The following is a 27,475-nucleotide window of genomic DNA, read 5'->3' on the forward strand; positions in this document are numbered from 1 at the left end:
TGTTTCCCTAAACTGAATGGCTTAAGGGACATAAAGGGAATACTTCTGCATTTTTCCTGGATAAACAATGATCAGCTAAAAGTTAATTAGAGGTTTTAACCCCTAGGAAGGGCAGCTTGAAGAGACCAAGGTCATTCATGCCCGTTGGTCTGTGAACAGATACCAGCTTACTTGGATTAATACTGTATGACTTGTTTTGAAATCAGAGGCAAATTAGCAAGTGTTTACTGAGTGTCCAACTTTTCTCTTAAGGCTAACATCATTTTTACCCAGGGTAGTACTAAGGCCTTTGAAATTAGCATCAGATGCTCTTAATTTGCAATGGCTTTTTTTGGAAATAGCAGGAAATTATGCCCAACCTTCTAAAAAGTTGAAGCATTCATTCAGATGCATGATTTTTTAACAGTGCATGGAATGGGCTTGAGAAGACCTAAACTTGATATTGTTTCCCCCAGTAATAGCCTGTTTAGACTTTAAAAGAGTACTTTCATCTTTAGGCCTTGGTTCTTCATCTGTGAAATATTAGGGTGAAACTAGGTGATCTCTGAACTCACTTCCCCTAAGAATCTGGAAGCTTTATCTCTTCTTTCTCTTCCTCCACATTTCCTCCCTTCTCTTTTCCTCCTCATCCGCTGAGCATCTACTCTGAGCCAGGTACTCGGTCCTAGGAATACAGTGGCAAATCCCTTCTTTGTAAGACTTCTCAGTTGAGTGGGGGAGAGAGAGAGCTATGTGCAAAAACTGTTAGAACAACAGCACAACACACAAATAAACACATAGGTACCGAGAACTGATTAGTAATTACCAGAGGGGAGGAGAGGTGGGGAAGGTAAAACGGATAAAGGGGGACAGTTGTTTGATGATGGATGGAAACAAGACTTCTGGTGGTGAAAATGAGGTAATGAATACAGAAGTCAAATTATAATGATGGACACCTGAAATCTGCATGATGTTATAAACCAACGTTACTTCAATAAAAAAAGACAATTACAACACAGTGTAAGTGCTGTGAAAGAAGGGCAAGATAGTACAAGCCAAGGAGGGGATAGCATTTTAGGAAGCTCACTTTGGCTCTTTTTGTCTGGATCCTGATCCAGGTGAGAGGTGATGACAACTGGCAGTGGAGGTGGAGGAAAAAAAGAGAGATCAGAGAGAAATTTAGAGCAGAATCAGCTGTCTGTGTGTGTGTGTGTGTGGTGTGTGTGTGAGTGTGTGTGTGAGTGTGTGTATGTGGTGTGTGTGTGTGAGTATGTGTGGTGTGTGAGGTGAGTGTGAGTGCATGTGTGTGTGTGAGTGTGTGTGTGTGTATGTATATATGTGTGTGTGTGTGTGTGTGTATATGTGTGTGTGTGTGAGTATATGTGTGTGTGTGGCTTGAGAGCTGGGAGGGGGACTGGTGCTACCTTTTGCTGAGATCTGAGACCAAGGAAGAAAAGGAGGTTATGGTTAGAAGGAAAGAGGATGAGTTAAGTCCTGGCAGTACATGAGTTCTGCCTTTTGTACTCAACTTCAGGAAAATTACTCAAGCAACAGGAACGTCAGTTTGCTTCTCTGTAAAGTAGAAGTAGGAATAGTATCTACATTCCAGGGAGTTATTCTAAGGATTAAGTCTCACCTTATGGGAGAATGCTATACAAATCGGCGTTGCTGTCCAGGTATGAAGGATTACTCTATTACAGTGTGATCTTTGGTCTGTTCAGCGTTGGGGCACAGATCAGGAGAGCGGAATTTGAGTCTGGTCTTTGCCTCTTGCCAGCAGGTTGGTGGCACTGGGTAAGACATTGCCCATTGTGGGGTTTAGTTTACTCCCTGCGACCACCCCCCGCACCTGCACAATGGATATTCTGGCAACTTATGGGCTGAGTGTGGCCTCAATATATATTATATTTGAGTCACACAGTTTTTAAGAAAGCAATTTATTTGACATCATTTAAAGACAGAAAAATTTCACCTAAACTCTTGCATCTTGAACCTTAGTTCCCACATGCAATGGTCAACTGACGCCAAGTGGAGGCTGCTTATGCAGGGGGTGCCTCCAGTGCAGATGGGGGCCACCACTCTTTCCTGCTCCTGGTCCCTGCAGCTGAGTGATGTTGGCCATTTTTCATTGTCCTTGTGCTATTTCTATTCTCACTCCTGGCCTCTACTCAGTTACGTTCTCTTTCTGGCTCTGTATGTTTTTGGATTTGTGACCCCCTTAATATATAGTCTTCTCTAAAGTCACATCTGTCTTTCAAATTCTGGAACTCTGTCTCTAAAGATCCTATAGTGGCCTCTTGCAGGCTTGTAATCTCTGATGCAGTGGCTTCTATGACGTGTTTCTGGAGTGAATGACTGCTTCTTGATAGTGTTTCATCTAAAGGCACAATTTCACTTCCTTAGGTAGCTAGTTTAAAGCATAGAATGAAAAGGAATGACCTAGACAAGTGTGTCAGTTCGATTTTCCATTCATTCTAAACCAAACAGCTCTAACTCAATCCGGCTTGCAGGGAAGAGGGGATTTATTAAGCCACGTGGTGACCAAACAGACTAGTCAAGTGAGCTCTTGAGAGAGAGGCTCAGAAAGATGTCGCTGAGCTCAGTTTCTCTCCATTTCTTGGCTATTCTTTTCTGTTTTGGCTGCAAGATCAAACTCTACTAAGAGCAAGATGGCTGCTAGTGGTTCAAACTCCTTAATGTTTCGGGTTAAAAGCTGGTGAAAAAGAGAGTTCTGGCTGGGCCATGCACCTGTCCTTTAATTACCTGCCATGGCCAGGGGACTGTGATGCATTGGCTGGTCAGTCCTGTGTGTCATGCCCTCTCCTCAGCCAAGGGGATGTCAATTCTGCCTGATGTTCATGGACTGAGAGTAGTGAGGGGTGATTTCCTATAAGAAATGGCAGAATTACCCAAAGAAGGGAGACTGTCTGTTGTACGGATGTTGTGTATCAAAACAATGTGTGTCCTTGCAGTAAATATGGTTTTTTTGCCTAGAAAAACTCATCAGAAGACTGTCAGTTCTTAGAAAACACTGTCCTTAAGGGTGAGGGGATCACAATGCCGGCATCACTAGCAATGGAATAAATCATTCATAATAGATATAAAATTATTAAAACAACTTTTCAATTTAATAAAGCATCATCAAATGAAGAGTGTGATGGTAGATAAATGGGGGCATTTTGAATGCTTCATTTTTCAGCAGGTTATTTTGACGGGTGGTGGGAGCCCTGACATTGCCTTCTGTTAGAGAGGTTTCACACACAAGACAGTGATGACGATGGCAGCACAGTGCTTCACGTAGCACTCAGTACGCATTAGCCTCTCGGCACTTTAGATGCGTGCATACTTTCACTCATTCATTTAGTCATTTAATAAAAGTTTATTTTGGACACCTAATCTGTGTCAGGCATTATTCTAGGGGTCAGAAAATTTTTTCTGTAATGAGATAGTAAATAATTTACACTTTGTAAGCCACATACTGTCTCTATCACATATTCTTGTTCCTTTTCCTCAAATATTTAAAGAATGTAAAGACCCTTCTTAGCTCTTGGGCCATATGGACAGGTGGTGGGCTGCATTTGGTGTGCAGGAAGAGTTTACTGAGCATAGCTGGACTCTAGGTGAAATGGATTATTCACTGAACAGAATAGGTGAAAATATCTGACCTTATGAAATTTTAACTCTAGTGTACATTTAATTCTCAGAGAAATCCAACATAGATACCATATTTAACCTTATTTTATTCTATTATTTATTTATTTAGCATGCTAATTTTTTATTGAGGTCACATTGGTTTATAACATTATATAAATTTGAGGTGTATGTCATTATATTTTGACTTCTGTGTAGACTGCCTCGTGTTCACCACCAAAAGTCTAGTTGCCATCAATCACCATACATATGTATCCCTTTACCCCTTTTGCCCTCCCCTCATCCCCTTCCCTTCTGGTAACCACCAATCTGTTCTCTATAACCCTGTGTTTGTTTGTTTATCTTCCACATAGGAGTGAAGTCATATGGTTAACGGCCAGACCACCCTGAATACACCCAATCTAGTCTGAACCCTATTTTAGAAATAAGGGGAAAGCATAAGTAATTTGTCCAAAATCACAAAGCTAGTAAGAAGAAGACCTGGGCTATGAACCAAGATCTGACTTCAAAGTCACTTTTAACCCTTGTGTTTAACTCCCTGTCACTTGCTGTGCCTTTCTCCATGATTAACCTGGAATTTCTGGCTTCAAGTCAATTAATAAAGCAAAGATAATGGAGAGACTACATGTGTGAGGTACTGTCCTGGGCATTGAGAAATTCTGCTGAACAAGACAGACATGATTCTGCAGATGGATTGTGTTTGATGCCTTGAGAATGAGAGAAATCCCTAGGAAGAAATTTGAAGAGGCGAACAGTTAGGGCTAAACCCTGAGGAACTTTGATATGTGAAACTGAGTGGAGGAGGTGGTACACCCAAGAGACAGGGATTGAGAGATATAGGAAAGCCAGCAGAGCATGCAGTCACAGAAACCAGAGGACATTTCAAGAGAAATGACACATCCTCCCAAAAGGCTATGTGAAGTGGGGATTAAAATGTAGCCATTGGATTTAGAAACATGGAGGCCCCTAGTACCTTTGGTGAGAGCACTTTTGGTGGAGTCATGATGATGAGGCCAGCTTAGAGTGGATCTAAGAGAGAACAAATGGAAGTGAGAAGATGTGGCGACAGTGTATACAGACAACTCAAATTCTTTTGAAGACTGACTATAACGAGGAGGAGAGGAATAAGACAGGAATAAGACATGCTAAAGAGGCATGTGGGGTGTAAATAGTTTACTTTTTTAAAGATGGGAGAGAGTAGAACATTTTTGAATGTTTATGGGATGTATCTGAAGAATAAGGGGGTGATGAAGTTACAGGAGGGGCAGAGAACAACAGAGTCAGTGGGGTTCCTTAGACGGATGGAAGGGTTGAGGTTCACAGCACAAGCAGGGGAAGGAGGCTTCCACATATGTGGGAAAGGACTTCTTCCTCAACTGCAAGGGGAGAGAAAGAGGAGAGGTACCGATGCAGCAAAGTTTAGAGATTTGGTAGATGGAAGATAAGAGAATTTCCATCTACTGGCTTCTATTTTTTCTGACAACTACGTATTTCTCTAGAGTCCACTGTTATTTCTCCTGGGCCCACATATCTGGAAGGATTGATTTCAGCCTGTGTAGGGTAACAGAGGGAGACTCTGAGCTGAACACACGCAAATTGGCCACTACTCTTATTCTCTGCTTTTGTCCTTTGCTGGAAATAATCCTCTCCATGAGTTTTGCAGACAAAAGAAGCTTGTTCTTGACAAAGAAAGAAGCATGATGCTCGAAGAATAGTATGCTCGTGTCATAGGGCTGAACAGGCTGACAGCACTTGGGATGTTTGCATTGTTTGTCAGAAGCAGTGAGGCAGGTTTCTAACCTTGCATCAAATTTGCAAAACTCTTTAAAGGAATGCGTCTATAGAAAGTACGAAACCTAATACCCAAGGCAAGCATATGCAGTCCCCACTGGACCATCCATCCATGCTGCTCACAGCTCGATCTGTCTGTCTCTGCCACACCAATCACCTCACTGGCAGTTGAAAAATGAAATGTCCCTGCTAAATTAGAAAATGACTCCAACTAATATTAAGACTGGTCTTATTCCTTGGAGAGTCAAACACTGAAGTTAGTTTCTTATATTTTTCAGATCACCTAACCTGATCTCTAATTATGTTTCTATAAATAGAAAAAATAGAAAAAAAAGAAAAAAAAACAAAATTAGTTTTATGCTGCCAGCCTGCATTGTTTCTCGATTTTATGGTAAGGAGTGCAGAATACAAAGAACAAGGTTCCCAGGAATGAAAGGAACCGGTGCTTTAGTCATGTGAATCATAGCATCCTGAGGTTGGAGAGGACCTCAGAGGTCAGTGGTAGAACCTTTTCCTGATGCAAAAATCCCCTCTTCATCAGCCCCGTCAGCCTTGACCTGATGTATCAGTGAAGGGGCCCTCGCACTGCTGTGACCTTTCTAGGAGGCTTTGGTGGTGGTGGAGTTCTTCTTCATGTGGAGTGACTTCGGCTTTCCTGTGTCTCACTAATTCTGTCCTGCTGAGGTGTGTGGAATGTGTGGAATCCTCCTTATACAGAATGTATATCTTTTTATTGGAGAGCAAATATCTTGGCCTTCATGCAGTATAAAGTTATATCTTCTCTCTGAGTATCAGTCTCGCATTTATAAAATGGCCTGATTCGAGTGCCTGCCTCCTAGGGCAATTGTATAGCCTGAGTTTTGTGATGAACTTAAAGGTCATAATGCAGCGCTCTGAATTCAGAGACTCCGCATCTCATAGTAAATTCACCATCTCCCTGCTGAGTGACCTTGGGAAAGCTGCTTCATCCCTTGGTGCATCTGCTTCCTCGTGCACAAAGTACCCACCTCATGAGGTGGCTGTGAGGTTCAACATAAACTGCTTAGAGCCATGCCTGGCACATAGTAAGTATGCAATAAATATTTAACATTTATTAATAACCAGCGGGCTAATTAGATTAATTATAAATCAGCTAATTATTAATGATAATTAATATAGTACTATTATTTATAGAATACCTGGTTCTTATATATTCAAGGAGACATTCAGCACATATGATAGCTTCTTGTGATTTATAATTGCACTTAGCAAAATTCTGGGTTAGTTAGTAGTTACTCCATCATTACTAACTGATTTTCCCTAACTAACTAATTGAACTAATTATCGTAATTTTCTGTTGTGTCTTTGTTGGCAGTTTTGCCAGAATTCTCCTTAGCAAAGATTTGTAGGCATCCTTGAAATGCAAAAACAAAAGGAAGTGGTTGACTTGGTATTACTGAGTGGAATACAAGGACGTGGCTTGCTTTCTAGCACTCCTGAAAAGCAGCAGTGCGGTCAAAGAACCTGCCTCTCCGGTTACCATCTTGAACACTGATGGACCTCAGGATCTCGGTCCATGTATAAGCCAGTGGAGTAATACACAGGAACATTTGTTTTCAGTACTGTATTCCCCTTCCTTTTTCATCATCAATTTGAGTAAGACCTGGATTTTTTGGGTCTAATTTATGTGATCAAGATAATTCTACCTGTTTTCTCATGAGACTTTTCTGAAAAGCTTTGCCATCTTTTGTCTTTGCACACAATAAAGTTTCAGAGCTATCTCGTGTTTCAGGGAAGGCTATAATAAAGAGATGTTATTGAACAAGGAAACTAAAACAGTTCACTGATTCCCACCATGTGCTTGCATTTTCTTAATGAGCATCAGACTTCTCACCCCCAAATTGATTTGCCTCACGGGGTGTCTGTGGATCTCTGCAGGGAGACGCCTCTGCTTCTGCATCTCTGATCCACTGAGGCCCCTCTGTTCCCTCCCACTACCTAGAGACGTCAGAAAATGGAAGTTTTGTCTTTCAAGTCCTTTGCATTTCAGGTGCCTGATGATTCTTTACAACTTAAAATTTGACTTGATCACCAGCTGGACGACTCTGTTTTATATCCAATGTGAAGATAGAAGGATTTGTACAGTCTCAATATACTGCAACTAGAGAAGGCTTTTGCTGGACTAGTCTATATTTTTCCTGAAGGATAATTATTCAGTTAGAGTAGTGACTACTAGGGTCTTCTTTCCATATTCGGACCAGAAGGGCCATCCATCCATGGCTTCGCATAACCAGATTAACAGGTGGGTAGAATCCAATTTAATATACGTGTTCATAAAAAACTCACCAGAAGTTGGGCCTCTGAGGGAGGACCCAAAAATCTCTTGTTCCAGATCAGACCTGGAAGGACAACTCTGCTCTGATGTTTCACACGCACTTCAAGCTCAACATGTACAAAACAAAACTCATAAAATTTCTGCCTAGAAATCTAATTTCTCCTTAAGTGTTTACATTTCAGCAAGTAGCATCATCATTCTCCCCTTTGCTGAAGCCAGAACCTGAGAGTCATTCTTGCCTTCTACCTCTTCCTCACTGCAATGCCTAAATCCTGTTGATTCTACTGTCTAAATAGTCATTGCATCTGTCTACTTTTCTTCGTTTCTACTACGTCTACCAGCATCTCAAACGTGAATCATTGCAACAGCTTTTGTGGCAGGTAGAATCTAAGATGGCTCCCTTTGATCCCGGTGTCCTGGTGTTCATGACCCTGTGTAATATCTTCCCCTTGAGAGTGGGTTTGGGTGTAGTGACTTGTTTCTAGTGAGAGGAATATGGCAAAAGTGATGGGACGCCACTTCTGAGACTAGATTATCAAAGACTGCGACCTCAGCTTTGCTTGCCTGCTCTCTCTCTGGCTCGTCGCACTTGCTGGCTGTGATGAGGCATACGGCTATGTTGTGAGTCTCCCTGTGGGCTTCTGATCAGCAGACAGTGAGATATCGAGGCCCTCAGTCTAACAGCTGCAAACCACCATGACTGAACTTAGAAGAAAGTCCTTTTCCAGCTGAGCCTTGAGATGACTGCAATCCTGGATGGCATTTTGATTGCAGCTTTGGAAGCAACTGTGAACCTAAATATCCAGTTAAGTTGTACCCAGATTCTTGATTCACAGCAATTGCGAGATAATAAGTGTTGTTTTAAACCCCTAAGTTTTGGAATAATTTGTTAAATAGCAGTAGATAACTAAATACAGCATCCTAACGGGACTTCCCATACCCACTGTTGCTAAACTACACTGTAGCCAAATTTGCACATTTACTAACATGTAAATCTGATTTCCTATTGACTCATGATAAAGCCCAAAGTTCCAAACACTTGGTCAAAGATCTTTTTGACTGACTGAAGCTCTCCAGCCTCATCTCCCACGTTTCTCTCTCTGGACTCTGGACTCTGACAGTCAGTCTTTTCCAGTTTCTCCTGGCGCCATGTTCACCCTCCCCTGCAGGCCTTTGCACTTGCCGTGTCTCCTGCTGGGAGCTTCCTTTCTCCTCACCCTTTACCTGGCTGCCTTGTTGGCATCTTTTTTGCCTCAGCTTAGTATTCCCTCCTCAAGGAGATCTTTCTTTCCTGACCCCGCCCTATGGACAAGGCTGAGAGCTGCTCTTTTTACTCCCACAGCACGCTGTGATTTCTCTACCACCACACTGAGTACTCTAGTATGAAGGTTTTTATGTGCCTCTTAACTCTTACCCAGCTTGAGCAAGGAGCAAAGCAGACATAGGCCTGGAACATCGCAGGAGCTCATTGTACAGGAGAAGGGGAAGTTTCCTTTCTTCCCAAGGGGTAATTTGGCTGTTCAAATATTTTATGGGCGTCTCAAACTCAGCTTGTGAAATGTTGAAAGCTGTTTGGGGGGAATGGCAGGGAGCAGCAGTCTCAGTCCGTTCTGCCACCAGCGAGAAGGAATTCCATTTTTACAATGTTCCAGGCCCAGTGCGGCAGGGAGTGCCAAGTGACACTGTTCCCACCAGAAAAGCAGTTCCACAAATGCTTCGCTTTGCTCAGGGCTTTTGGTTTCACAAGAAGTGGGTCTTCATTATGGCTGTGTGGAGGACTTGGAGTATGTGAAACAGTATCAGTTCTGAAGATAATCTTCCAGTAGAACTCTACCAGAAAGCTATGGTGGCCAGCACTTACAGACCAGGAAGAATAATTTCCACAGTGTATGACACGTAATGGGGATCACTATGGGCAGTTCAATCTGGGGTTTTATATGGAGTGTTGATAATTTATATACCGACAAGAACAGCTGATAATTAGCGTACAAGCCAATCCAAAATCCTGTGTGTTGAGGCTTAGCCAGGAGATTGCTTATGTGGAAGGCAGCTCACCCTGTGTCGTGCCCTGATTATTTTCCAAATCCAAATGTCCCTTGTGCAGATGCGTTGGAGCTGCCACTTGACCCTGTCTCCATCATAAAAGAGCTTGTGAAACACACTGAAGGGATGGACCAGTGCTGTTGTGTTAGAGATACGTTGCATGGGCAGGAACGCAGTGATGAGGAAGGCCTGCCCCTACTGATCAGGTTCTGAAGGAAAGCTGGCCTCTCACATGGTCTACACTTCCTGGTAATCAGAGAACATGTGGTGTGTTGATCACGTCTGACTTTTTGGGTAAAATGGAGAGGTGTGGGCCTTGTGCCTAGAAAATAAAGCTGGTCTCAATACAGTGTAACACAATTTCCTCTTAACACAGACAACTTGCATTTGAATATGCAGATTTAATCTTAATAATAATAATAATAACAACAATTTTTGCAGTTTTTATTCCCTTCATCCATTAGTTCATTCATTTTTTTCAATATTTATTGGATATTTACTAAATACTGAAATAGCACATGGCAGTTAAGTGTATGTAGCAATCAGCATAGGCTGAGTGATGCTGCAGTACCAAATGGCCGCTACATGTTCCGTTCATTGTAAATTCATGCCCATCATGGGTTGGCTGTGGCTCATCCAGGTTATCTGCGTTCCAGGACCAAGGCAGAAGGAGCAGCCTTTATCTGATACATGCTGGCTTCATGAGCTGTGATGGACAACATGATGGCCCTCAAATCTCTGTTCAGAAGCACTCACTCGCACATCATTGGTCAAAGTAAGTCACAACGCCCCCTGGTGTCAGTGGAGTGAGATTACAGTCCTTCTGGAATCCCCTCTCCCTGGTAGTAGAAGCAGGAATATTTTGAACAAATGATACAATTTACATCAGTGTAACCACCAGGAGACTCTGGATAAAGAGTTCCCAGTGACAGGATGATTGGTTTTGATGAATGGTTTGGCTCGTTTCACAGCAGGGAGACTTCACAGAATGTGAAGAACTTAAATGGATCTGGCAAAGTTCAGTTTTATTAAGATCATCGCCCTGATATTTTTCTGCCAAAACAGTAGTTTTTCTCTTGCTTTGACCCCTCGCAGCACTGATTTCCAAGGTTCTCCCAGACTGGGTTTGTAGAAGCACAAATGTTTCAAGTTCCTTGCGCACAGCAACCTTTGGGAAGCTGGAAACTTTCGAAAGAAAAGTTTTTCCTGGAATTTGCGAGTCAAATGCTGAGTTTGCCACTCTACTGGCATTATATCTTTTGACTTCATTTATGCAAACGTTTCATGCTTGCAAGGGGTTCGCTCCTAAAGGAAGTAAAGTCTTGAATTCTTACACTGCCAAATTTAATTAAAGTTGCTCATTGCTGATATCCAGCTTAAAACTGGCAAACTTTATTAGTCATTCTATAGAAAAAGTGATGACAGCACACTTTTTTTATAGCACGAATGGGATTTTTTAAAACTTTATGCAAAACAAAGTAGCCAGTATAATTAGACAGTAATTTGTAACTTCCAACGTAAACATTTTAGGAGCAGTAGTATCAAAAGTGAGTGCTAATTAGAGAGCTGTTAGAGAATATGCGTAAGTGGTAACAGATTGACAAGCTATACCAAACAGCAGGCTATTTATAACTCCATGCTGTTTTTAAATTCTATTTTGTTTAATAGTCTTTGGACAACTCATAAGAGGGGAGAGTTTCACAACTTGATTTGCGGTTTAATTTCTGTAAATACAGCTAAACCTTGCAGATGTGACTGCAGAGCAGCTAGCCGTGATAATTAAAAAGTATTAGTAATTGGATGCCTTTCTGACTAAGTTGTTTGAGATTCTAGTATCTTTTGTGTTCCATCTCCCCAAAGAAAGGATACATAGAAGCATTACTTAATTATGTCTGTAACAATAAAGCGCACTTTGATCAGCAACCTTTCAGGAGCATTTGCCTTGTAGTCATTTATTCAAACAACAAAGAGTCAAGAAATATTTATGAGAAAGGGTAGGGGATTGAGGCACAGACACTCACTTGGGCTGCTGTTGACCCTGTGGACACTTGACCTCTAGTTTCATTAGCAAGGAAATTGTTTAAACATTGACAAGAGGCTGAGATGTGATTTCCTGTCAAGTTTATGCCTTCTTCTGGATTTCTTAGCAAGTAATAAGAAAGAAATTTAGTTCTTGATGGGAAAGGAGACATATCACAATGTGTAAGACTTAGTCTCTTCTCCCACGGTCATGTTCCATGAAAGTAAGTGTCAGAATTAAAGAGATGTGAACGGGAAGGGAGAATGTCTTGTATGACTATTGCTTTTTTAAAAAAATAGTTAAAATTCACATAACCATTTTAACCAATCACCACTTTAATGATTTTTAAGTATAAAGTTCAATGCTTTTTAAAACACTCACAATGTTGTGATACCATCCCAACTATCTAATTCTACAATATTTTCATCACTCCAATAAGAAACCACAGACCCATTAAGCAGTCCTTCCTCATTTCTCTCTCCCTCGTGCCCTGGCGAACACTGCTCTTCATTCTGTTTCTGTGAATTTGCCCATTCTAGGTCTTTCAAATATATGGAATCATAAATATGTGGCTTTTTATATCTGGCTTCTTTCACCTAGTATAATGTTTTCAAGGTTCATTCATGATGTAATATGCATCAAAATTTAATTCCATGTTATGGCTGAATAATATTCCATTGTATAAGTATACCACATTTTGTTTATCCATTCATCAATCAGTGGACATTTGGGTTGCTTCCACTTCTTCCTTATAATATGAATAATGTTAACATGAACTTGGTGTACAAGTTATTGTGTAAACATACGCTTTCAGTTCTCTTGGGTATATATCTAAGAGTGAAATTGTTGAGCCCAGTGGTAACTCTAAATTCAACTTTGTGAGAAATTGACAAACCGTTTCCCACAGTAGCTGCACCATTCTACATTCCCCTTATCAGTGTATGAGGATTCTTGTTTCTCCACATTCGCACCAACAATTATTATTTTCTGCTTTTTTTTTGGATTAGAGTTATCCTGCTGGATGTGAAGTAGTAGCTCATTGTGGTTTTGATTTGCAATTCCTTAACGACTAACGACGTTAAATTAGGTATCTTTTCAGGTGTTTATCGGCCGTTTGTATATCTTTTTTACAGAAATGTATATTTAAGTTCATTGTCCATTTAATTTATTTATTATTTAAAAAAATTATTTTATTGAGGTCATATTCTCTTATGACATTGTGTATATTTCAGGTGTACATTATTGTATTTCAGTTTCTGCATAGATTGCCCTGTTGCATCACCGAGAGTCCAGTTTTTATCCATCACCATGTATATTTGTCCCTTTACCCCTTTTCACCCTCCCTCTACTCCCTTGTCCTCTGGTAACTGCTATTCTGTTCTCCTTATCTATGTGTTCGCTTGTTGATCTTCCACATATGAATGAAATCATACAGTATTTGTCTTTCTCTGGCTGACATTTTACTTAGCATAATACCCTCAAGGTTCATCCATGTTGTTGCGAATGAGATGATGTTGTCCCTTTTTATGGCTGCATAGGATTCCATCATATATATATACACCACATCTTCTTTATCCATGCATCCATTGATGGGCGCTTGAGTTGCTTCCACATCTTGGCTATTGTGAATAATGCTGCAGTGAACATAGTGGTGCATATATCTTTTTGGATTATTGATTTCATGTTCTTTGGATAAATACCCCCAGTAGTGAGTAGCTGAATCATTTGTATTTTTGAGAAAATTCCATACTGTTTTCCATAGCACCTGCACCAGTTTACATTCCCACCAGCATTGTACAAGGGTTGCCTTTTCTCCATGTCATCTCCAGCACTTGTCTTTTCTTGTCTTGTTAATTATAGCCATTCTGATGGGTGTGAGATATCTCATTGTAGTTTTGATTTGCATTTCCCTAGCAATTAGTGATGTTGAACATCTTTTCATGTGCCTGTTGGCCCTCTGTATATGTTCTTTGGAAAAATGTCTGCTCATATCCTCTGCCCATTTTTTTTGATCAGGTTGTTCACCGTTTTGTTGTTGAGTTGCACGGGTTCTTTATATATTTTGGAAATCAACCCCCTTTGTCAGATATATGATTTGCAAATATATTCTCAGAGTTGGTGGATTGTTTTCTCATTTTGTTGATGGTTTTCTTTGCCTTGCAGAAGCTTTTTAGTCTGATGTAGTCTCATTTATTTATTTTTCCTCTTGGTTCCCTTGCCTGAGTAGATATGGTATTCAGAAAGTTGCTGTTAAAACTAATGTCAGAGAGTGCATTGCCTATATTTTCATCTAGAAGTTTTATGGTTTCAGGTCTTACATTCAAGTCTTTAATCCATTTTGAGTTAATTTTTGTGTATGGTGTAAGATAACAGCCTACTTTCATTTTTTTGCATGTGGCTCTCCAGTTTTCCCAACACGATTTATTGAAGAGACTTTCCTTTCTCCATTGTATGTTCTTTGTCTCCCTTGTGGAAGACTACCTGTCCACAGATGTGTGGAATTATTTCTGGACTATTGATTATGTTCCATTGATCTGTGTGTCTGTTTTTGTGCCAGTACCATACTGTTTTGATGACTATAACTTTGTAGGATATTTTGAATTCAAGGAGTGTGATACCTCCACATTTGTTCATTTTTCCTCAGGATTGTTTTGTATATTCAGAGTCTTTTGTTGTTCCATGTATATTTCAGGATTCTTTGTTCTATTTCTGTGTAGAATGTCATTGGGATTCTGATTGGGATTGCATCGAATCTGTAGATTGCTTTAGATAATATGAGCATTTTAACTACGTTTATTCTAATCCAGGAGCATGGAATGTCTTTCAATTTCTTTATGTCTTCTTCAATTTCTTTCAATAACGTCTTATAGTTTTCAGTGTATAGGTCTTTCACCTCCTTGGTTAAATTTATTCCTAGGTATTTCATTTTTTTTTTTGTTACAGTTGTAAATGGGATTGTATTCTTGATTTCTCTTTCTGCTAGTTTGTTGTTAGCGTATAGAAATGCAACTGATTTTTGTATGTTTATTTTGTACTCTTCAAATGTACTGTATTCATTGATTATTTCTAACAGATTTTTGTGGATTCTTTAGGGTTTTCTATGTATAGAATCATGTCATCTGCAAATAGTGACAGTTTTACTTCTTCCTTTCCAATTTGAATCCCTTTTATTGCTTTTTCTTGCCTAATTGCTCTGGCTAAAACTTCCAGCACCATATTGATTAAAAGTGGTGAGAGTGGCAATCCTTGTCCTGTTCCTATTCTCAGAGGAACAACTTTCCACTTTTTCACCATTGAGTATGATATTCGCTGTGGGTTTGTCATATATGACCTTTAATATGTTGAGGTACTTTCCTACTATACCCATTTTATTCAGAGTTTTTAATCATAAATGGATATTAATCTTGTCAAATCCTTTCTCTGCATCTGTTGAAATGATCATGTGATTTTTATTCTTCATTTTGTTAATGAATTTTGTTAATAATGAATTTTGTTAATTAATCATTGATTGACTTGTGGATGTTGAACCATCCTTGCATCCCTGGAATAAATTCCACTTGATTGTAGTGTATAATCATTTTAATGTATAGTTTTATCTGATTTGCTAATGTTTTGTTGAGGATTTCTGCATCATTGTTCATCAGTGGTATCAGCCTGTAATTTTCCTTTTTTGTGTTGTTCTTGTCTGGTTTGGTACCAGGGTAATGTTGACCTCATAAAAGGAGTTAGGAAGCATTCTGTCCGCTTCTCTATTTTGGAATAGTTTAAGAAGGATAGGTATTAAATCTTTGAATGTTAGAATTTACTGGGGAGGCCATCTGGTCCTGAACTTTTGTTTTTTGGGAGGTTTTTGATTACTGTTTCAATCTTGTTATTTGTGCTTGATCTATTCAGGTTCTCTATTTATTCTTGATTAATTTTTGGGAGGTTGTATGATTCTAAGAATTTATCCATTTCTTCTAGACTATCCAATTGCTTGGTGGATAGCTTTTCAAAGTATTCTTTTATAATCTTTTTTATTTCTGTGGTGTCCATTGTAATTTCTCTTACTTTGTTTTTCATTCTATTTATTTGAATTTTCTCTTTTTTTCTTAGTGAATCTTGCCAAGAGTTTGTCATTTTTATTATCTTCTCAAAGAATCAGCTCTTAGTTTCATTGATCTTTCTATTGTGTTTCAATCTCTATTTCATTTATCTCTGCTCTGATTTTTATTGTTCCCTTTCTTCTACTGACATTTGGCTTTGTTTGCTCTTCTTTTTCTAGTTATTTAGGTATAGTGTAAGATTGTTTGTTTGAAATTGTTCTTGTTTTTTGAGGTAGTTCTGTATTGCTGTAAATTTCCCTCTTAGTACTGCTTTGGATGCATCCCATAAGTTTTGGTATTTTGTATTTCCATTTTCATTTGTCTCTAGGTATTTTTTGATTTCTTCATTGATCCAATAGTTGTTCAGAAGCATGTTAGTTAGTCTCCACATATTTATGACTTTCCCAGTTTTTTTCTTGTAGTTGATTTCTAGTTTCATACCATCATGGATGGAAAAGATGGTTGATGTGATTTCAATCTTCTTAAATTTTTTTAGTTGTGCTTTGTTTTCCAACACATGGTCTATCTTTAAGAATGTTGACTGAGCACTTGAGAAGAATGTATATTCTACTGCTTTTGGATGGAAAGTTCTATATATATCTACTAAGTCTATCTGCTCTAGTGCTTCATTTAGGGCCACTCTTTCCTTGTTGACTTTCTATCTGGATGATCTATTCATTGATGTAAGTGGGGTGTTAAGGTGCCCTACTATTATTGTGTTGCTGTCAATTTCTCCCTTTAAGACTGTTAATGGTTGGTTCATATACTTTCCTGCTCCTGTGTTAGGTGCATATATATTAATGTTATGTCTTCTTAGTGGAATGTCCCTTTTGTCATTATCTAATACCCATCTTTGTATCTAGTTATCTTTCTGATCTTGAAGTCTGTTTTGTCTGAAACAGGTATCACTACATCCACTTCCTTTTGGATGCCATTTTCTTGGAGTATCATCCTCCATCCCTTCACTCTGAGCCTACATTTGTCTTTAGAGCTGACATGTGTTTCCTGGAGGCAGAATATTGTTGGGTCTTGTTTTTTAATCCATCCAGCCACCCTGTGTCTTTTGATTGATTAATTTAATCCATTTACATTTAGAGTGATTCTTGATATGTGAGGGTTTAATACTGCTATTTTATCTTTTGTTTTCCGGTTGATCTATGTTTCCATTGTTTTCCTTCCCTGGTGTTTCTGTCTGTCATTTCAGTTAGGTGGCTTTGTGTGATTGTTTTCTCAGTTTCCTCTTTATTTATGATAGGTGACTCTGCTCTGATTTTTTGTTTCGTGGTTACCATGGAGTTTGTATAAAAGATCTCATAGATGAGATAGTCCTTTTTCTGATAGCCTCTTATCTCCATCAGCCTAAGCAGCTTTCATCTCTTTCCTCTTCACCTTCTATGTGTTTGTTGTCACAAATCATTCTTTTTCGTGTTGTGAGTTTGTGGCAAAGTTGAAGTGGTTATATTTATTTTTGACACTTTGTTTCCCTTTGTCATTTAGAACCTATAACCTTTGTTGTTTACTAAGCTATTCTGATATAGAGCAGTAATTTTCTGATTTTGCCTGTCCATTTATCTCTTTGCTCAAAGTTTTGTAAACTTTTGTTTTCTTGCTTTAGGTAGGAGGGCTCCTTTCAACACTTCTTGTAAGGCAGGCCTAGTGGTAGTGAACTCCCTCAGCTTTGGTTTCTCTGGGAAAGGTTTTATTTCTCCATCATTTCTGAAGGACAGTTTCACTGGATTGCTGTCAATTTTTCTGGATAGAGTTTTCTTGGCTGGATAGAGTTTCCAATTCCTGGATAGAGTATTCTTGGCTGATAGTTTTTGTCCTTCAGTATTTTGAATATGTCACTCCACTCTCTCCTAGCCTTTATGGTTTCTGCTGAGAAGTCTACCGAAAGCCTTATGGAGTTTCCTTTGTAGATTCTTTTCTTCCATCTTGCTACCCTTAATATTTTTTCTCTGTCCTTGACTTTTGACAGTTTTGATATTACATGCCTTGGAGAAGGTCTTTTTGCGTTGAGGTAATTAGGAGTTCTATTAGCTTCTTATACTGCTATGTCTAGTTTCTTCTCCAGGTTTTGGAAGTTCTCAGCTCTTATTTCTTTGAACAAGCTCTCTGCTCTTTGCTCCCTCTCTTCTCTTTGTGGAATACCTATAATCCTTGTATTACTTTTCCTAATTGAGTTGGATATTTTTTGAAGAATTTCTTAAATTTTTTAGGTCTTAGTTCTCTCTCCTTCCCCACTTGAATCATTTCTAGGTTTCTTTCTATCTCTGAGCTCACTAATTCTCTCCTCTGTGTGGTCTGCTCTATTTTTAATACTTTCTACATTATTTTTAATCTCATTAATTGTGTTCCTCATCTCCAGAAATTGTTTGTTTTTTTTTCTTTTAGAGTTTCAGTCTCTTTGGTGACATACTCCTTCTGTTCATTAATTTTATTCCTGAGCTCATTGAACTATCTTTCTGGATTTTCTTGTAACTTATTGAGTTCCTTCATGACAGCTATTTTGAATTTGCTGTCAGATTGTAATCTTCTGTGACTTCATGTTTGATTTCTAGAGAGTTGTCATTCTCCTTCTGTTCTGCTGTGTTACTGTAGTTCCTCATGGTGTTTGATGAATTTATCCTCTGCTGGCACCTTTGTGGTAGTAAACACCTTTCTTATTTGGGTAAGGCTTTGGTTACATTTGTTCTGAGCTTCTTCTGGTTGTACCTGAGAGCCTGCACTTCCCACCCTCCACTGCCTCTACTAGAGGTATTGTCAGTACCCTCCTTGTGCTACTTGTGACTCTGACGTTGTTGGTGTCTTGCTGCTTCTGATGTTGCTGCAATCTCAGGTGATGCCACCGGGGTCACCAGGCATTGAGCACTTCTGCTTCCAGGGTCACCTGGGTTTCATGTTCCTCTGCTGGCTCTCTGTGGGCTCTCTGCTGGCTTGGGTGCTGCTGCCCTGTGCACTGCCTGTGCTTCTGATCCTGGGTTGTCCGTGGGTGCTGTTTGTACTACTTCTAGGGGTGCTGGGTTCATGGGTGTTGCTGTTGCTGCTGGGATCCCAGGGATCCAGGGACTTGTTTGCAGCCCCTGCTGCTGGTGGAGCTGGTGTCAGGGATCCCAGCACTGGGGGCTGGGTCACTGGTTCTTCTGTGGTTCCTGAAGCCTCTGACACAGGTTCCACTTGCCACTGCTACAGTGTATTAGGGACTAAGCAGGTAGACATTTTGGTTACTGCTTTCTGTGCTGCCTCTGGTCTCTGGTGCTAGCTGTTCTGTTTTGAGAAGTCAGGTCAGGGGGCCCTGCTTCACCTGGGAAAATCTGAGTTTTGTATATATTCCTTAGTATTGGAAGACCCGGCTGCTCCTATGGGAGGCTGAGGGGACATGTTTTCTGGATCCACTGGAAGATGGGCAAGAGCAAGCCATGCCCACTTTCTCTGCCCCCACCACAGCTGCTCATAGTTGCATGGGCTGAATCTACTGAGATGTGGGCAGAGAGCAAGCTGCATCCATTTTCTCCACCCCGCCACAACTGTTTGCAGTTGTGGGGTCAGGATCTGCTAGGAGATGGGCAGGGAGAAAGCCTTGCCTGCTTTTTTTCTCTTTGTTTTCTGCCCCCACTGTGGCCACTTGCAGGCATGTTCGCCAGTATAAGTCTCTTCACCCTGGATCTCTGCTGTTGGAGGACAGGGAGGGGAGCTCCTCCTCTAGTTCTACTGCCTCCTGCAGGTCCAGTCCATTTACTTTCAGATGCATAGAAGTGTGGATCTCTTAGGTGTCCTGTTGTGCTATGTAGGGAACCTTCTGTTGGTCAATGGATGTCTGATTGGTTGTAACTTAGAGGAGAGAAACAAAGGGAACAACTCATTCTTCTGTGATGCTGACATCACTCTCATTGCCCATTGAAAAAGTAAGGTTGTTTTCCTCTTTGTTGTTGAATTGTAAGAGTTCTTTATCTACTTTGGATATTAATAACTTGTCAAATAAATGATTTGTAAATATTTTATTCAATTCTGTAGGTACTTTTTTCCCTATCTCGATGTTGTCCTTTGATGAACCAAAGTTTTAAATTTTGATGAAGTCTAATTTATCTATTTTTCTTTTGTTGCTTTTACTTTTGGTATCATATCTAAGAATCCATTGACCAATCCAAAGTCATGAAGATTTACTGCAATGTTTTATTCTAAGTTTTATAGCTTTAGCTCCTACATTTAGGTCTTTGATCTGTTTTGAGGTAATTTTTGCGTGTGGTATGTGGTAGGGGTACGACTTCATTCTTTTGCATGTGGATATCCTGTTGTGCCAGCACTATTTGTTGAATAGACTATTCTTTCCCCATTGAATGGCTTTGGCAGTCTTTTGAAAATCACTTGGCCGGGGATATAAGGGTTTGTTTCTGGACTGCCAATTCTATCCTATTGACCCATATGTCTATCCTTAGGCCAGTACCACACTTTTTGATTACAGTAGCTTTGTAGTCAGTTCTGAAATTGGGAATGTGAGTCCTCCAACTTTGTTCTTCCTTTTCTAACATTATTTTGGCTATTCAGGATCACTGGCAATTCCATATGAATTTTAGGATCAGCTTGTCCGTTTTTGCAACAAGGTAGCTGAAATTTTGATACAGATGTCGTTGAATCTGTAGACGACCTTGGGTAATATTGCCATCCTAATATTAATTCTTCCAATCCATGGATTTCCTTTGTTTAAGATTCATCCTAATTCATTCACTGATGTCTTGTATTTTTCATTGTACAAGTTTTGCACCTCCTTGGTCAAATTTATTCCTAGTTTTTACTCTTTCAGATGCTATTGTAAATAGAATTGTTTTTTAATTCCAATTTTGGATTATTCATTGCTAGTGTATGGAAATGCAACTGAATTTAGTATATTGACTTTGTATTTTGCCACTTTTCTGTATTGTTATGGATTGACAAACTTGTTTATTAACTTTAATATTTTTTTGTGTGGTTTCTTTAGGATTTTCTATATATAAGATCATGTAATCTGTGGATAGAGAGAGTTTACTTCATTCTTTCCAATTTGGATACCTTTCCTTTCTTTTTCTTTCCTGCTTGCCTTGGCTAGAACTTCCAGTACAATGTTGAATAGAAGTGATGAGAGCAGACATCCTGTTCTTATTCCTGATTTTAAGTGAGAAATCTTTAAGTCTTTCACCATTAAGTATGATGTTAATTGTGGGTTTTGCATAGATACATTTTTCAGGATTGAAGAAGTTCACTTTTGTTTCTAGTTTGAATATTTTTATCATGAATAGTATTGGATTTTGTCAACTATTTGTCTGCATTGTTATGGACTAAAATATGTCCCCACCAAATTCCTATGTTGCAGCCCTAACCCATGATGTGACAGTATTTGGAGAAAGCCTTTAGGAGGTGATTGAAGTTAACTGAGGTCTTCAGGATTGGGCCCTGATCCAGTAGTGCTGACGTGTTTATAAGAAGAGGAAGCAACACGAAAAGTGTGCACACAGAGGTATAAGGCCATCTGAAGACACAGTGAGAAGGTGACCATCTGCCAGGCAGGAAAAAGGTCTCAGAGGAACCCAACTCCACTGGTACCTTGATCTTGAGCTTCCAGCCTCCAGAACTGTGAGGAAGTAAATTTCTGCTGTTTAAGCCCCCCAGTCTGTGGTACTCAGTTATGGCAGCCGGAGCAGATGAAGACATGCATCAGTTGTAACGATCATGTGGTTTTGTTCTTTCACCCTATTAATACAATGTATTATATTGAGATTTTCATATTTTCAACTACCTTTGCTTTCCTGGGATAAATCTCACTTGCTCATTGTGTCTAACCTTTTAATATGCTGCTGGGTTTGGTTTGCTAGTATTTTGGGGGGATTTTTGTTTCTATATTTATAATGCATATTGCTCTGTAGTTTTATTTTCTTGTGATTTCTTTGTCTGTCTTTGATTTCAGGGTAATACTGGCTTCATAGAATGAGTTGGGAAATGTTTCCCACTCTACTATTTTTTGGGAGGGTTTGTGAAGAATTTGTATTAATATTTCTTTAAGTGTTTGGTAGAATTCAGCAGTGCAGCTATCTGAAACAGGGCTTTGTGGAAAGTTTTCCTGATTACTAATTTAATCTCTTTATTTCTATAGGTCTCTTTAGATTTTGTATTTCTATTTGAGTACATTTGGATAGTTTGTATATTACTGGAAACTTGCCCTTTCTGTCTGTTGCCTACAGTTGTTCATCAAATTCTATTTTAATCCTTTTCATTTCTGTAGAGTCAGTCAGTTGTAATGTCCTCATTTTCACTCGATTTTAGCAATTTGAGTTTTCTCTCTTTTATTCTTTGTCAGTCTAGCTAAAGGTATATTAATTTTACTGTTCTTTGTGAATCAACTTTTGGTTTCGTTGCTTCTCTCTATTGTTTTTTAATTCTCTATTTTCACTTATCTCCATTATAATCCTTATTATTTCCTTCTTCTATTTGCTTTGAGTTTAGTTTTATCTTCTTTTTCTAGTTCTTTAAGGTAGAATGTTTGCTTATTTATTTGAGATTCTTTTGTCTTTAAATGTAGGCTTTTATAGTTATAAATGTTCCCCTGAGCACTGCTATTGCTGCATCCCCTAAATTTTGGTATGTTGTATTTTAATTGTCATTTGACTGAAAGTATTTTCCAATTTCCCTTGTGAGTTTTTCCGACTTTGTTGTTTAAGAGAATGTTGTTTAATTTCCACATATTTGTGAATTTTCCAGATTTCCTTCTGTTATTTATTTCTAATATTATTCCATTGTAGTTAGAGAAGATACTTTGTTTGATTTCAATCATTTTAAATTTCAGACTTTTTAAATAGGCTAACATATGGTCTATCCTGGAGAATATTCCATGTGCACTTGAGAAAAATGTGTGTTCTTCTATTTTTGCATGGAGTGTCTGTTGGATGTAGTTGGCATATATATTGTTCAAGTTGTCTATATGCTTGTGATCTTCTGTGTATTGTTCTGTCAATTATTAAAAGTAATGGGGAACTGATATCTTCAATTGTTATTGTTGAACTGTGTATTTCCCCTTTCAATTCTGCCACTTTCTGCTTCATGTATGTGGGGCTCTGTTGTTAGGTGCATATATGTTCATAATTGTTTCTTCCTGATGGTTGACCCTTTTATCATTATATAATGTCCTTCTTTTTCTCTTGTAACAAAGTTTTTGTCTTCTGATATTAATATAGACACTCAAGCTTTCTTAGTTTACTGTTTTTGTGAAATATCTTTTGGATCCTTTCACTTTCAAGTTACTTGTGTCTTTGGATCTAAAGTGAGTTTCTTGTAGATAGCATCTAATTGGATCATTTTTGTTTATTCATCCTGCCAATGTCTGCCTTTTAACTGGAGGATTTAATCTATTTACATGTAATGTAATTACTTATAAGAAAGACTTGCTTCTATTTTGCTATTTATTTTCTGTATGTTTCATATATTTTTTTGGGGGGGCCATCATTTCTTCTATTAATGCCTTTTCTGTTAGATAATTTTTAGTGTACCATTTTGATTCTCTTCTCTTAAGTTATTTTCTTAGTGGTTACCCTGGGAATCGCAGGTAACATTTGTAACAATTAATTTATAACACTCTTCTTCTAATTAATACCAACTTAGTTTCAATAATATGTAAAATTTTGCTATATAGCTTCATTCCCCTCTTTATGTTGTCACAAATTTCATCTTTATACATTTGTACATTATGTGCCCATGAACATGGATTTATAATTACTGTTTTATCTAGTTGTCTTTTAAATTATATAGAAAAAATAAGTTACAAATAAAACAAAAATTCATATTGACTTTTATAATTATCTGTATAATTGCCTTTATTAGTGTTCTTTATTTCTTCATGTATATTTCAGCATATTCAGTTATTGTCTAATGTCCTTTTTTTCATCCTGAAGACTCCTTTTAGCATTTTTTATAGGATAGATCTGCTACATACAAACTCTCTGTTTTTGTTTACTGGAAAGCCTTAATTTCTTCTTTGTTTTTGAATGATAGTTTTGCCAGATATAGAATTTTTGACTGACAGTCTTTCTTTCAGCACTTTGAATGTGTCATCCTACTGCCTTCTGGCCTTTATGGTTTCTGATGAGAAAGCGGCAGTCAGTCTTATTGAGAATCACTTGTGTGGACGTCGCATCTCTTCTGCTGCTTTCACAGTTCTCCCTTCGTCTTTGAGTTTTAAGATTTTGCTGTGGATCTCTTTGAGTTAGTCTTACCTGGGATTCATTGAGCTTCTTGGAAATGAGGGTTAATGTTTTTCATCAAATTTGGGAAAATTTTTCTTGGTGGTTCCCAGAAAGACCAAATCAAAGAGTTTGCTTTTATTTAATCTACTTCAGACTCTCCCAGAGATGAGACAGCTACCCAGGGGCATTTATCAAAAATATTTGAAGGCAAATGTATTAGCTTCCACTACCAGGGACAAGGGATAACAGTTGAGGAAAACAATAGACAAATCAAAAAGCTTAGAAATTATCTCTTCAAATATTATCTCTGCCATTTTTCTCTCTCCTCTCTTTGTGTAACTTCCACTATGCATAAGTTGGTATGCTTGATGTTGGACTTCAGCTCTCTTGGGCTCTGTTCATTTTTTTCATTGTGTGCCTTAAATTGGGTAATTTCAATTGACCTATCTGGTTCTTTCTTATGCCTACTCGAATATTCTGTTGAACACATCTAGTAAAGTTTGCATTTCCATTATTGTAATTTTCAACCCCAGACTGTTTATGTGGTTCATTTGTATAGTTACTTTCTTTTTTTTAATATTCTCTATTTGGTGAGACATAATTCTCATGGTTTCCTTTAGTTTTTTGTACTTGATTTTCTTTAACAGTTTGAACATATTTAAAAATGTTGATTTGAAGTCTTAGTGTAATAAAAGCAACAGTTTAGCTTCATCAGTGATAATTTCTGTCAATTTGATTTTTTCCATGGTGTGGGCAATCATCTCTTGTTTCTTTGCATGCCTCATAACTTACTTTGTTGCAAACTGGACCTTGTGGATACTATAAAGTGGCAAGTCTGAAAATGAGGTTATCTCCCCTCCCCAGGGTTTGCTTTTGCTCCCTGTTGTAGTTGTTGTTTGTTTAGTTAATTTTGGACCTAATTTTGTAAAGTCTGTATTCTTTGTCATGTGTAGCAACTGAAGGCAGCTACCAATTCAACGGAGATGTCCTTAAACCCTAGAAACGGGGTGAAATAAATCCCTTGTCATTTATTACAGCTCTGTTTGTGTTATGCTGATGCTGTTAACAGTGAGCCTGGCCATTTACACCTCGACTATAGCCTTCACTTCCTTCCAGAGCCTGAAAGTCATCCAGAGGGGAGAACTTAGTTCTTTCTCAAGTTTTTTCTGAGAATATGCCAGCCCATGGCATGTGTATGGCCTCCTCAATTCCCAGGAGTAAGTGAGTGCTTTTCAAAGCCCTTATTTTCCAAAGTGTCTCATGCTCCAGGCTTTCCTTCTAAGCTTTTTGATTTGTCTATTGTTTTCCTCAACTGTTATCCCTTGTCCCTGGCAGTGGAAGCTAATACATTTGCCTTCAAATATTTTTAATAAATGCCCCTGGGTAGCTGTCTCATCTCTGGGAGAGTCTGAAGTAGATTAAATAAAAGCAAACTCTTTGATTTGGTCTTTCTGGGAACCACCAAGCAAGTCACAAGAAACAACCACAATTCTTTGAAACTGAAGTCCATTCTTCTCCCTCTGCTGCTAGGAATCTGGGAATCTACATTGAGAATGCAGGCTATTGTCTCCAAGTCTTCCACCAACCAGGGGGCAGTGAATGGGCTGGGTTGAGTTACAATGGCACGAAGCTCTCTTACTGGGATTCAGGTGTTTTTTCCTTAAGTGTTTACCTGTTTGCTATAAAATTATGATTTGTTTTCAATGTTCTGATAAAGTTCATTCTGACAGGTTTTACCAGTTTATTCACTGCTTTTCTGGAGAGACAGGCTTTCTGGAGGTGCCTAATCCATCACTTTTTCTGATGTCATCCTGATAATTGCTTTTTAACTTCTCAGTCTTGTGTTGACTCTAATTCTATGGCTGCCTGGACTGGAACCTGTTACTTGTTTTCTCTCAATTTTTGGTAGAGAAGTAGTATCATTATAGAGAGGAAACCTATTGATAAAGGACTTTTACCCAAAATATACAAAGAAATCTTAAAACTCAACTATAATAGAGAAGCCAATTAAAAAATGGGAAAAAGACATCTCATAAAAGAGGATTGCTTCCTGGGTTCCCCAAACCTCCTAAATAATTTTTAAATTTGCATATGTAAATGCATACTTGCAATTAATAACATAAAATATACTGAACACAATTTGTTGTTAGGGGACTGCAAATTAAAACAACAATGAGATATGAGTAACACCTATTAGAATGGCTAATATCCAAAAAACTGACAATACTAAATGCTGGCAGAGATGCAGAGTAACAGGAACTTCGTTCATTGCTGGTGGGAATGCAAAATGGTACAGCCGCTATGCAATACAGTAAGATAGTTTCTTACAACAATAAACAGTTTTACCATGCAATCCAGGAAGCATGCTAATAGGTATTTATCCAAATGAGTTAAAAAGTTATATACATACAAAAACTCACATATGAGTGTTTATAGCAGCTTTATTCATGAGCACCCAAACTGGAAACTACCAAGCTATTCTTCAATAGGAGATGGATAGACAAACTATGATACATCTATACAGTGGAGTATTTTTCAGTGACAAAAATAAATTAACTAGCAAAACACGAAAAGACATGGGTGAACCTCAATTGCATATTTCTAAGTGAAAGAAGCCAGTCTGATACGACTACATATTGTATGGTTCCAATTATATGACATTCTGTAAAGAACACAAAGCTATAGAAACAGTAAAAAAAATTGCCAGGTGTTTGGAAGGAGAAAGAAGGGTTGAGTAGGTGAAACTCCCAATGGTCAAAACTGGACAACATAAGCAACAAAATCATATTGGATTATAACCAAAAATATAAATAAATATCCACCAGTCTACAGTGACATGAGTGAATGATTGAATAAGTAAATGGGGAATAAGAGACTGAAGAATTCCAAACAGTTTATGTAGGTATTCCACTCTCAAGGTAAGGAAGCATAACTCCTCATTGCTTAACATGGATCGCAAATAGTAGATTCCTTTGAAATAGTACAGTATGAAAAGGAAAGGAGAAAAGAATAACTATATAGTGTATAACCTGGCAAACATTACCTCAACCAGGTGATTAAAGTCAGCATCAACAGATAAACCATGCTGATAGTATCTAACTTTGACATAATTTTATAAAATGGCACTTTATCTCTGTGGCCTTCCTCCCCAACTCCATAACCCCAGTTTATTTATGAGAAGAACATCAGAAGACAGAGGAGTATCCTACAAAATGTCTCATCAGTAGCCCTCAGAAATGTCAGGGTCATCAAAAACAAGGAAAATCTTGAAAGCTGTGCAGTGAAGAGGTGACTAAGAGACATGATGACGAAATGTAATACGGTATCCTGGATCGTGTCATGCACCAGAAAAGGGACCTTAGGTAAAAATTAAGGAAATGTGAAT

General features: G+C 38.5%; 1 long non-coding RNA gene across 2 annotated transcripts in view; it reads left to right on the plus strand.

The window, feature by feature from the left end:
• LOC139041255 (uncharacterized) overlaps positions 1 to 23,996 on the plus strand; it is a 47,482-nt gene extending 23,486 nt beyond the window's left edge. The window contains exons 1-3 of one of the 2 annotated variants that reach the window (XR_011496071.1): positions 9,849 to 10,027; positions 10,435 to 10,553; positions 21,231 to 23,996. This is a non-coding gene — a long non-coding RNA (uncharacterized lncRNA). Of the gene's footprint in view, positions 1 to 9,848; positions 10,028 to 10,434; positions 10,554 to 21,230 lie in introns of those variants that run through there. The other variant, XR_011496072.1, reaches the window with a different exon arrangement.
• Positions 23,997 to 27,475: the final 3,479 nt, after the last annotated feature.

This window comes from Equus asinus, chromosome 20, assembly GCF_041296235.1.
Source record: "Equus asinus isolate D_3611 breed Donkey chromosome 20, EquAss-T2T_v2, whole genome shotgun sequence".
In the NCBI taxonomy this organism is placed as follows: domain Eukaryota; kingdom Metazoa; phylum Chordata; class Mammalia; order Perissodactyla; family Equidae; genus Equus; species Equus asinus.